Source organism: Medicago sativa, chromosome 6 (assembly GCF_051527215.1).
Source record: "Medicago sativa cultivar Bolivia chromosome 6, Bolivia_mono, whole genome shotgun sequence".
Classification (NCBI taxonomy): Eukaryota; Viridiplantae; Streptophyta; class Magnoliopsida; order Fabales; family Fabaceae; genus Medicago; species Medicago sativa.
In genome coordinates, this window is record NC_140754.1 from 60,026,734 (window position 1) to 60,039,488 (window position 12,755).

Below are 12,755 nucleotides of genomic sequence, written 5' to 3' on the forward strand. Positions count from 1 at the left end.
AATGAAAAAACAGAATGAAGAATTGAAAAATGCAAATGAAAAGCTCGCTAAGTTGAAAACCCGGAAGGGCAGCGTAGGCAAAAATGAGCACCCCGCTGATTGACAACCTATGAAGGCAATTCAGGCAAAAATAGGGCAATGAAAAGAATTGTATTCCCCGGTGAATCGAAAACCCAAAGGGCGGTTCAGGCAAAAATGGGATTGAAAAATGAAAAATGAAAAGAATATAAAAGCATTGACCACAGATGCGAACATCCAATGTCTACCTAGCACTGACACGCCTAATAGCGGCGACCTGTATCAAAGAATCTTCCAAGGTTCCCTTTCCTACAAGTTTATTGCCCTCAGTCATGGTTGTGATACGTCTCTCAAACGACGATCTCTCCAAAGAGGTTTTCCCCTGTGAATATGTTGCAGCACGAGCCACTACGTGCCCAATCTTCCAATGTTTTGTCTATCTCTGCGAAACTTCTCTGCCAAATTACAAACCCCAATCATGCATTTTCAAGCATTCATACATGCATAATCATGCATTTTATGTGCCCATACATTTAATAATCTCGTTATACCATGCATACATGTTGCATTTCCAATTTCAACTGTCAATTCAATTCGATTTCAACTTTCAAATCTCAATTCAATTTCAATTCGATCTCAAATCACGATTCAATTCAATTTCAAATTCTCAGTTCAGTCCAATTTCAATTCTCAATCTCAATTCAAATCAATTTCCAATTTCAATTCAAATCTCAATTTCAATTCAATTCAATTTCAATTGTCAAATTCGATGCAATCTCAACTCTCCAATCTCAATTTCAATTCATTTCAAGTCTCAAATTCAATGCAATCTCAAATCTCAAACCTCAATTTCAATTCAATCCAATCTCAATTTCAGTTTCAACTCAATATCAATTTCAATTTCAACTCAATCTCCAATTTCAGTCCAATCTCAATTTCAATTCAATTCCAATTTCCAATTCAACTCAAATCAATTTCAACTCTCAATTCAATGTCTATGTCTATGTCTCTGATTATTCTCATCTTTCAATGCCTCTTTCAATGTCAACTTTCAATTCAATTCAAATCAATGTCAATTCACTCGCAATTTGCTTTTGGGCCAACAAAAATGGTCATGTCTATCTTCAAATCAAGTCAATGACAATTTACCCTCAATTGGTATCTTGTTAAATCAGACTTCCAATTTGTATCTTGTTACTGGTCAAGTGCCAAGTTCAGTTCAAAGAACAACTTGTACCTGCTTATATACCTATACTTCCGGACAAACAACAAGTTCGATCCAAAGAACAGTTTGTACCCAGTTTATACTTCGATATCAGTCAAACGACAAGTTCGATCCAAAGAACAGTTTGCACCTACCTACATGATGTGGTGATGATCCAGCGGCAAGTTCGATCCAAAGAACAGTTTGTATCTACCCATTTTGTCTATATCTCCAGCCAAACAGCCAGTTCGATCCAAAGAACAGTTTGTGCCTACCTATATGTTTTTACCTTCAATCAAGTGTCAAGTTCGATCCAAAGAACAGCTTGTATCTGCCCATATGTCTATATTTCTGGTCAAGTGCCAAGTTCGATCCCAAGAACAGCTTGCACCTATCTCTTGTTTTGTATTCCTTGGTCAAGTGGCTAGTTCGATCCAAAGAACAACTTGTACCTTATTTTCTATCCCCTGGTTTGTCTACCCTGTCAATGTCCACCTGGATCCCCAGTGACATGACATGTTCCATAGACTCCAGTTGTTTGTCTTGCATTCATAATCAAAGTATTGCATGGCATTCATGTTTTTGAAAATCTAAAAACGTATTTTTATGTCCAAAAGCAGTGCAAATGTTAATATTTAAGTATCTTCGTCCCGTCAACTCAAAGACTTCGTCTCTTGACTCTCCGGACAAAGAAACTTAAATAGGGGCAGCTGTTATACCCTAATTTTGGACCTAAAAATACTAACTCAATTCTTCCTTTCTTGCATTTCAAGTCATTTGATAGTCTCTGATCAATTACATCTTTCTCTGTATTTTGTTTCAATGTTGTCTGCAAAATTCATGAAAAAGGGCATTTTAGTCATTTCCTATGTTAAAATTTCTTTCAGTCCTTTAAAAATTTGTTTGAGTCCTTTCAAATAGTTTGAATAAGTCTTCATTTCAATTCTATGTCAAAATCCATTTCAAAAAGTGCATTTGAAGTCATTTTGAGTCAGGTTAGCCCCTAGGGGCATTTTAGTCTTTTCATGTGTTAAAACCCTGTCTAATTTCTAAAAATTGTCTCTGAGCCTTTTAATTTGCTGATACAAGCTCTTGCTTCAATTCCCTGTTAAAAATCCATTTTAAAATTTGCATCTGAGTCATTTTCAGTCGTTTTAGCCCCAGGGGCATTTTGGTCTTTTCACACGAAATTTCGGCAGAGAGAGGTTACTTTGAAGTACCTCATTTAAGTAGTTGGTTCATTTTAGTCCATTTTGTGTCTTTTATTGGTTTCACTTTACGTTGTTTTCAAATTACGTTTTTTACCAATTTTATTTTAATTACCTTTTTAGTCCTTTTTTGTCATTTTGCAGTCTAGTCCATTATTTTTAGTCATTTGCAAATAGGTCCAAAAGTTTGTTATGAGTCCAGTCCACATGTCAATTTTTCATTTGTCCATAAGAGTTTGTTACAAGGTCCAGTGCCACGTGGCAGTGTCTTATTGGTCCAGCAGTCACATGTGTCAGCTATAAATAGCCCAGTCATCACATACACTATAGAGATCCATTCATTTCTTTACACATCATCATAACAACTTTTCTTTTCTCTCTCCACCCAAACACGGATCAAAGAGCCAAAAAACTCAAGAACAAGATGAATATCGCATGAATCTTCATGAATATTCATCTTCAACAGCAATAAAGTTCCAGAAATCACAATCATCATCAATCACACAAGGAACCGTTCCAGAACATCAAATTCACCTCAGATCGTCGCCAATTCACTATTGAACCATCAATTCTCATCAATTCCGCCATAAACGAATTCGATTCAATAAACATTTCACCAAATCAGTTTCGAATTCATCATGTTCTACGAAGTTCAACACCACATAATACTCAACAACTTTGAAATCACCAGAAGAGTTCAAGAACGTTCGCGAAAGTGAGAAGAGGAGGAAGAGGGAGAAGTACCGATTTATTTTCGGTGTTCAAGCTAGAAAGTTCTTACCAGAGGCACGAAGAAGAGGATCGAGGTGTTCCATCGTCCTCTCCTTTTGTTTCCTCCTCCATTTTCACCGAAGTAAGTTCTTAGTCCCTTTTCTTCCGTCGTTCTCTTTGCTTCTTCACAAATTCAAACATCTAGGGTTCGTTCTTGTTCACCCTTCACAGATCAGCATAGATCGAAGGTTTGCGAGTGTTTATTTCAAAAAAAATTTGTTTGAAAAACAAAAAAGACTCAAATAACTTCGAAGCCGTAGCGATTTCCCTCGATCTATGCCGATCTATTCATTTCTGGTGCTTGTGAGGTTCGGATTGATGTTTAACTTTAAAATCCGAGCGTTTTGATGTCTATTTGGCTCAGATTCGTAGGCTTAGGGTTTTTGTTCATCGGAGACGATGAAGTTTCCGGCGGAACTCTCCAGTTTCCGGCCAGACTTCATCACTTCCGACGTGTTGTGTCTGGAGAGAGCAAGAGTGAGAGAGGGAGAACTTTAGAGAGAGAAATTAGGGTTGGAAATGGCATATGGAACCGGTTCAAGGTCTTATATAGGCCTGTGAACCGGTTTGACCCGTTTTTTTAACCCTAACCGGCCTTTTGCCATTTGAACCCAGTTTCCAAGCCTCCTGCTATAGGAACCCCCCCTTTTATTACGTTTGTGCTGAATCTTGCAGTATACACCCCCCTGTTTGATCAATCCTTATACTAAAGAGGTTCTAAAAATTTTGCAAAGGCTTTTCTTGATTAATTCTAATTGTTTTAGCATTAATACATGGTTAATCTGGATTTTAAAAAAAATATACATGCGAAAAATATATTGATTTCTTTGTTAATCCATTGGTCTTTTTGTTTTTTTGTTAAAATTTTGAAAAAACTCCAAATTAATCATGTATTTCTTGCATAGTATTTTCTTGTGTGCGTTTCTTGAATTCATGTATGTTGAATCCCACCTCCAAAAACATGGAAAGTGCATGAGATTCTCATTCTTGTTGCTTGTTAAGTTTGTACTTGAATCTTGGTAAAAAATGTAGAAATAAGCATGGTAACTATGTTCCTAGGAATCATTGTGAATTTTGTGAGGTATTACCCCCTTTGATCCTCGTATCATGACTGAAAATTTGGTTATGATATTAGGTCATTGGATTCATACTTTACAAAATCCATAATGATTTATTTTAAGCATGTTGTTATGTTGGTTTCTTGCATGTTAATCTTTTTGCTCTTGATGAATTCTTGTTTTCAAAAAGTGTCCAAATATGTGCTCACAATCCCTTGATTACTTCTATGTCATTACTCTTTTTTTCCCATGATTCTACCCTTCTAAAATGTCTAGAAAGTGTCAAGTTTCAATGTGCTTTTGTTTGTTATACTTTACTTGTTTCATCTTTGGCTATTACATCATTTGTGCTAACTAACCCTTTCATTTCATATTTCATTCATCCATGAGCATTTCATCCTCCATCTTATGTTTTTAGTTCCTTATTTCTTGCACTTTAATTTCCATGCCAAGGCCTAGTATGTAAAGCTTAGGAATTCTTGTATTTTACTTTATGCCTTTAAATTTCTTGCAAGACCATAGAATGTATCTACGCCAATGATGTAATAAGGACAATGGACTCTAATGATGTACACCGACACAAGCACCGACACATGCACACACATCACTTTAGGTATATGGCTAGAATATGCATGTTTAGATGTATGTTTAGGATTGTATGTTTAGATGAATGCTTAGGCTTTACCCTTAGAAAAATCAATTTTCCAAAAAATATGAATCAACTTCACTCAAATCCTTTTTCATAATAAACCTTGGGATCAAAATCCCATTGAATTTTCCTTTTCTTTTCTTAAACAAAAATTTTAAAGAATTTTAATCATACTTAGACCTTTTTGCAATTGACTAATTCCACCTCACTCTTTTCATAATCTCATGCCTTTGAGGCCTCTCTCTTAATTCTTCAAAATTCAATTTTCAAACTTAAAATCAACCAACTAAAAACAAAAACATTTTTGGAAGAGAACTACGGTGGATTTGATCCCTTAAACGGGTACGTAGGCAAGGAATCAAAATTCCTTCAATTCAAATAAAATAAAAATTCAAACACATCCTTCTCCCTCCAATTCTTCACTTAGTAAACTTTTAGGTGTAAATATCATCTTTCAAATAGCATTTAAAAATAAAGCGCACGCGTAGAAAGTAAAGACGGTTCCTATAGGATACTATAGTCGTTATGGGTGCCTAACACCTTCCCGTAGCGAAAACAACTCCCGGACCTCGATTCTCAAGGGTTTTGCTTACTTTTTCCCTTCCCAAGAAAAAATGAGCTATCACCGGTTAAAAAGGTTCGAACGTAATCAATGTTTGACACCCGAAAACCAAGATAAAACATCTATGAATTATTAATTTATGATTTTCTTGGGATCGAAAATTACAAAGGGATCTCCCGAAAAATTATTATCTTATTATTTTATCGAGTTTTTCAATTTTTTACATTGGCCCAAGTCGGGACCGCACAAATTTATTATTTTAGAGAGTTTATTAATTTACCGAGTATTAAATTAAAGAGTTTCTACTGTATTTGATTTTTTGCTCAAATACAATGAGCAATTATGCAATGATGCATCATTGACCGCTATGAGCAATTATCTAACTAGTCCCAAAAGGTTGAAAATAATTAACTTTTGACTAACCTTAGAGAGTGTGACTTTCATCCTTACAAGTAAAGCCTATAAACTTTAAATGACTTACCAGCGTTACAATTTCATCTCAGAATGGTTCATAATATAAAACTAAACCATAATAATATTAGATAACTTTTCAAATAAGCTCTATTTATAATTAACATCAAACATACTATACAAGGATGATAAATTTAAATTTGCCTTAAGACATAAAATACAAGGATGATATATTTAAATTTTCCTTAAGAATTGCTCATTAAATTTTATATATTTTTTTTTATAATACTTTAGCAAATGGGCATATAAGTAACAATAAGGCAACATAGAATTTATAATTAGAAAAACGTATACATAATATTTGGTGCAGCAATTAACAGAGGTTGAGCCTAAATTTATTTAACAATTATAACACTTTGACAATTCACAGTAGTCAATAGTGTTACTAGTTTAAAATATATTTTCACGAAATTTTAAGCTGAAATCTTTAGAGTATATAGTTTGAGCTTAACTACGATTTCACAACAATTGTTTTTTAAAGTTTAATTTTATACTCCCCCCATTGCTATTTATAAGCACTATTTAGGTCAACAAAATGTGATGTATTTGGTTACATCAACTTTTGTTGACCAAAACATCTCTTATAAGCGCTATGGGAACTTATATTTCCTTTGTAGCATAGGAGTTTATTTTTCCTCTACTCTTGTGAGACTATGCATATATCTTATCCGCTGCTGCATGTCTCTGACGAGTGTTATACCTCTACAACTGAAGTTGTGATTGAAGACTCATGAGGTATTCTTGTATGCACACGTTTGCTATGTCTTTAGTGATACTGTCTGCTGCTTCTTCTTCTTGAATATGTGTTCGTCATGACATGAGGAAGTGTATCTAAGGTATCCCTTTAGATTCTGTGTGCTAGCTCTTTCTTCATAGGTATGTGTTCATGCTACTCAGAGAAATAGTATTCTGTATCCCTCAGTTTTCTTTGCATTTGGCCTTAATTTGTTTTAGCCAAAAATTTGCCAAAGGGGGAAATTGTTGGGTATTTATATTGGCTGCATTATTGCTAAAACAAATATCCATTAATTGTCTAGTTGGGTACTATGTTCCAACATGGTTTACGCATCCATATGTGATGTTGAACAGAATGTTTCAACATCCTGGCATGGTTTAGTGTGCCTAAGTATATGTCTATTTGTACGCGCACCTTATCTTTAAAAGGAAACAACTTTTCCTTAACTTGATGACCAAGCAACATGCATATCTGTACATAATCAGTTGTGGAATATTGTAACACCCATACCAGACGTATCTAGAAAGTCTGGCACGTGCGTTAACATTAGTACTGGATACATTAAAATATACAACATAAAAATTTACAACTTAAATTACATTCGAATGAATATTATACAACAAATTGCGTTCGTACATAAATAACATAAACATCTCAACCATATATATAATTTCATCCTTAAAGTCCCAAGCATCCTGCAGCGACACGAACGCACACTTGCTAAAACATCCATCCGACTTCAAGCTTGCATAACATCCTGCTTATCTGAAACAAATAAGGATTGGGATGAGACATAATGTCTCAGTGAGTTCCCCTAAATCCTAGGCTATAGGCAACCTCAAGGGGAAACCTACGGTCACCACGTGTCTACATTACAACCTGGCGGTTGATTATACGTGTGTGGGGACTTGCATACTTAGACGGTAGTGCATACTAGAGCCGTCAAAGTCTTATCTTAACTTGTTATAGGCTTCACTTCCTATACATGTCATGGCGGTTGAGGGGGAATCTAAAACCGCATTGCCGAGAATACGCTCTACGTATCGAGGCCTAAACATAACATAATCATGGCACGATTCTAAACCGGACGATTAGGGGAAACCTAAGATCGTCATCAGTATCATGATCATAGCTTGTTCTATACATAACTTGTCTTAGCATCTAATGCTCTTGCTCTTAACTTGATCATACATGCAATCATTCTTGCATTTCGTAACATAATCATAATCGTGAGAAACATATTCGTATCTAAGTTCATTCATATTGGTTAGCGTTGAACAAACAATTATTATCTTGATTCATTTTACGGATAGTCCCGGGTGGAGTAACCCCGAGATCAATCCCATACATGACCGATGTACGTACATCGGACTCCCTCGGTGTCGTGCGGGTCCCTTGCGGCTTAAACCGTTCCCCTTAGGTCGAGAACCTCCCGTATCCCCCTGGTGTGGATAACAAGAGACACGAACACCTACGTCTTGTTTACTCGGTGACATGCGGGTCCCTTACGGCTTGAATCGTTCTCATCATGAGAACCCCTTGTATCCCCCTGATGTGGATAGCAAGAGACATGCCACCTACACTTATTAAGTCATAGTCCTGTCGTATTCATACGTTAAACATGTACATACTTGATTGTTTACCTCGGAACCTTAATCGAACCGATTAGTGGTAAACTCTTACTTGTTCATAACATGGTGGAGAGAAATAACTTATCAGTCCACAACTTACATACTAGCTAAGTCATTCTAGCTCATGTGCGAAGAGATTATCATTCGCGTCTTATCATTCTAGGGATTCATATCCTATACTTGCCATCCTTATCATTCTTGCTATCTTTCTAGTTCTCAACACTATGTTGAGGCTCTACATTCATGCCCTTTCTTATTTCATAACTACCCGAGCAATATCGGCTTAAACTCTCTTGATTCACTCTTGTCATTCATGTTAAGATTACCATGATTTTCATTTCAAGAATCGTTTGATGTTATGTGCATTGCCTAGATGTTGTTTTGGGGTTAAATAGTTGTAAAACATCGAAAGAAAAGCTTCGGAATGCACCACAGACCTTGAACTGGGCCAACAGGCCAAAGCAAGTTGGCCAAGTCCAGAGAGCTGCGCTAATAGCTCAGCTGGGGCATGGCTCATCCTGTGAATTTCGCTATTAGCGTAGATTTCGCTAATAGCGTAGCTCTTCGGGTCTGTGGTACCAAATTTCCAATTTTTGACCCAAAACTCATTCCAATGGTTCCTGCAATGCACCAAAACATCCAGCAACATATATATACATTTATAAACATATTACATGGCAATTTAACATCAAATCAACAAGAATTTATCAAAAGTCTATTAGGGTCCTAATCCTCTCATAAACATAAATCAATCCTTTAAACATGAAATTACACAACCCAAAGGGTGGTAAACTATCTATGGAACTCACCTAACATGTTCTTTGCAATATGCAAGCATCAATCCTAGCTTTGATCCATTCTTGATCTTTCCCCTTTTCACCAAACCATGTTTAATTCTTTCCTCCACTTGTTTCTTGCTTGATAAGCTACCATAATCCATGCTTAAACCATGTTTTGAAGGAAGATTGGATGTCTTAGAGAGAAGAGGGAGGCGCATATGGTAGAGAGAAGGAGGAGAAACTTTCTTCTCAAAACCTAGAGAGAGAAAGTGAAAGGGAAAATGAATATTTTAGGTCCAAACATGCTTATATACTCCCTTGTGCGAGATTACTTAAATGCCCTTCGTCTCAGTCGTGTTTACCTGACACTGATACATAAGTCCATACTTGAGTGATATTACATAATAATATCCTCCGTCATACTTAACATTCCTCATTACTTAACCTCTGATACATTTGACTAATAATTCCATTAGCTGACGAGCGGGATATTACATTCTACCCCCCTTAAAAAAAATTTCGTCCTCGAAATTTAGAGATCGACTACCAATCATCATGATAAAACTTAACATCTATGGTCTGAGCCAAACATTTTCCTTTTATACATATCCAAAGAATTTATCGTGTCATGTCTTCATCTTGTTCCTTAATCCACATGTTACTGAACTTAGCCTTCTTGATCTTAATATCACTCAAACTTAGAGTTTTCTTAGCATATTATGATTCAGCACTTACCTTGCTACACATAAACTTATTGTCTCAGACTCGGATCTTACTTGCTTAACATAAACCATCCCTAATGGTATCTTGTCATAAACATGAACACTGAGGATTTGCCTTTTAACTGGAATCCTACCAGAAACCAGGTTTGCCCTGCAGTGCTTACTTGTAACTTTAAAACATCTTTTCATGCATACATAATCTTAACGGGTAAACATATAATTCATACATCAATTACTTATTGTACCTTGAGACATTTGCCTCACTCCGACATTACTTATCTTGACGATTCTACGAATCTCTTGTCTCTTTTCAGAGTCTTAAGAAATCTTTCGATCTCATTACCATTCTTATTGCACTCAAATTCATGGATGACTTATATAACTTGTCGTAGAGAGGTGAAATTATTTACGCCTTTACATATAATATTTCTCAACCCATCTGGTAAATTACATGCTCTGAAAATTTTCGACTTAAACCTCTTGCATTTGGAGTACTCTTAACATACACTTGTGCGTCTCATAAGACTTTTTCGAAAAACTGCTGTTTACTTCATCAAATCTTACCTTACATGGTGTCCTACATACTCTCAAGTGTCGCATCTTGTGATATAATAACGATACTTGTTCTTACATCTTGATTAAGAAATTTTTTTTTTCTAAACTTTGGTATTTGGGTCCTTGGAACGAATAATTGTATAACTTAAAAGAAAACATTACGAAATCATATTTTTAAAATAATCATCGTTCCAAAGTCCCTTACTACCCATTTTAACTTTAAAAGTTATAAATCATAATTCGAAATCTTCGTAGCAAGTATCGTGATCATTTAACAAGTTTGACATAGGAGAGTATGCACTTCCTCGTGCATAACTCATGGTTTATATCTCCATCCATAATGAAATTCTTGAACTTCAAAAGTAACTTCTTTCTTATTCTTTCTTATCTTACATACATATCTTGGAGACTCACATCCATGCATAACATATATCTTATAGGATCCTTGATCCTCATATCATTATCTCATTCTAAGAACAATAAACTTGAAGTTTCAAAACATCGGATCCGGTTACGATCACATATTACTATCTTATTCTGCATAACATTTCTTCTTTAATACCGGTTTCACACTTTAATAATTCAATCTCTACTTCGAGTCACAAAAAGGAATCCTTCCGCTCTTACATGTATTTCTCTTGTCATAGCACATACTCTTACATGCATCTTCCTTAATCATAGTACATATCCTTCATTTGTTGTGTCTCTAACCTTCCTTATTATACTTAGATGAAGTCACATCCACATATCTTATCCCTTGAGACGACTGAAACTTCACATTAATTTTCCCATATGAGCCTTATCTTCTTGAACTTTTCATATGGCAACCATTGCCATAGACATGCACCTCACAATACCTTGCAAGATTGAATCTCATAGTAGACTTGTCACATTACCATAATACTTTACTTGGGAATAGACCTTATATTCTCACTGGTTGAGTTCACCTCATGACATACACTTATCATACACAAACTTGTTTCTGAGAAATCTTGAATTCTCATAGTAGACTTATCATAATTCATACATACTTTCCTTGATCATACTTCATTGCATCCTTGTATTCTCGCATACTATGTTTTGCATAATCAAACTAATGCTTGCTCGTTAATTTCTTTCTTTAAGAAAACATCATAATTTAACACACGGGTCATTGGCGTTGACGGTTTCTCTTTATGTAAAAACGTAACAAGTTTGGCCCCAGCCGTTACTCTAAAATCACGGAATAAGTTGACAACACAATTGTGTCATCCAACCTTAGTTCCGATGAGTTTAGCCCACTCTACGTGAGTCGTAACAACCGGTACCTACAAAAATTCCATTTTAAAAATCTATAAACATCAACTCCAATCACCCATATGTGTCCACCTTTCTAAAATCTTGTAACTTTTGAATTCAATTTCTTAACGGGCTTTAGCAATTCAATTAAGCAAAACATAGATCCGGGGGTACTCATAATTTCCTTAAATCTGAAAATCTCGCGACTTTACATAATTCTTTACCACTTACCTTTCATCTCATGCATGTGCATCCACTTTATCCATTCATATGCCGGAACCTTAAAACTTTTGAACCAAGTTCTTCGTCAGCTCTTGCCACATTAACTTCTAATGTTGCCTTAAACCAGATTGATTCCGTTAATACTTGTCCATGCATTTTCTTCCTTAGAAATCATAGGGTGTGATGTGCATTCGATACTTGATATTATAGCGAGTGTTTGTTACATAAAAGATTGTGAAAACAACCTCCAATAGCTACTACTGACCTTAGAGACAAAATGACAGGTTTCAGAAAAACTGAAAATTTCGCCCCAGGTTCGCTATTAGCGAAATCCTCTGGAGTAATTTCACTATTAGCGCAATTTTCGCTATTGGCGTATTTTCTAAAAATTAGTTTTCCAGAAAATCATATTTTTCATAAAATCTTATTTCCTCAAGTATCCCAATGCATATCATTCCTTTCGATCGTCTTAAAACAATTCTATAACCTTTGCATGACAAGCATTAACATCAATCGATTCAATTCACGGCACATTAGAAACCGATATCTTGTTATCCTAGCACTTAACATAAACTTCCACTTAAAACTTCAACTTCGTCCGCTATGAATGACTTAACTTATTCATTGTTAGAACCTTATTCTTACTGAACATATAAATCTTTATCTTCCGTTCTCATATCTCAATCCCTGAGAGCTTACTAATTCCATCAACACATGTCGACTTCTCCTTAACTCTTAGCCTTATACTTACGTTCCAGAATATCATTCCATTCTAGCACCGACTCTTACCAAAACTTCATATCATACTTAGATATTTCCAAATTCTTCACGTACGGGTATACGAAATATCATTAACTTCATACTCGAACTTGTCGGAACATTCCTTCTTAA

The 12,755-nt window shown here is 35.5% G+C and overlaps 1 long non-coding RNA gene across 1 annotated transcript; it reads right to left on the reverse strand.

Annotated features, from left to right (window-relative positions):
* Nucleotides 1-7,274: 7,274 nt before the first annotated feature.
* On the reverse strand, nt 7,275-10,956 carry LOC146916014 (uncharacterized). Its single transcript, XR_015013655.1, has 2 exons — nt 9,118-10,956; nt 7,275-7,442 (listed from the first exon to the last, which is right to left on the reverse strand). It is a non-coding gene; the product is annotated as an uncharacterized LOC146916014 (long non-coding RNA).
* Nucleotides 10,957-12,755: the final 1,799 nt, after the last annotated feature.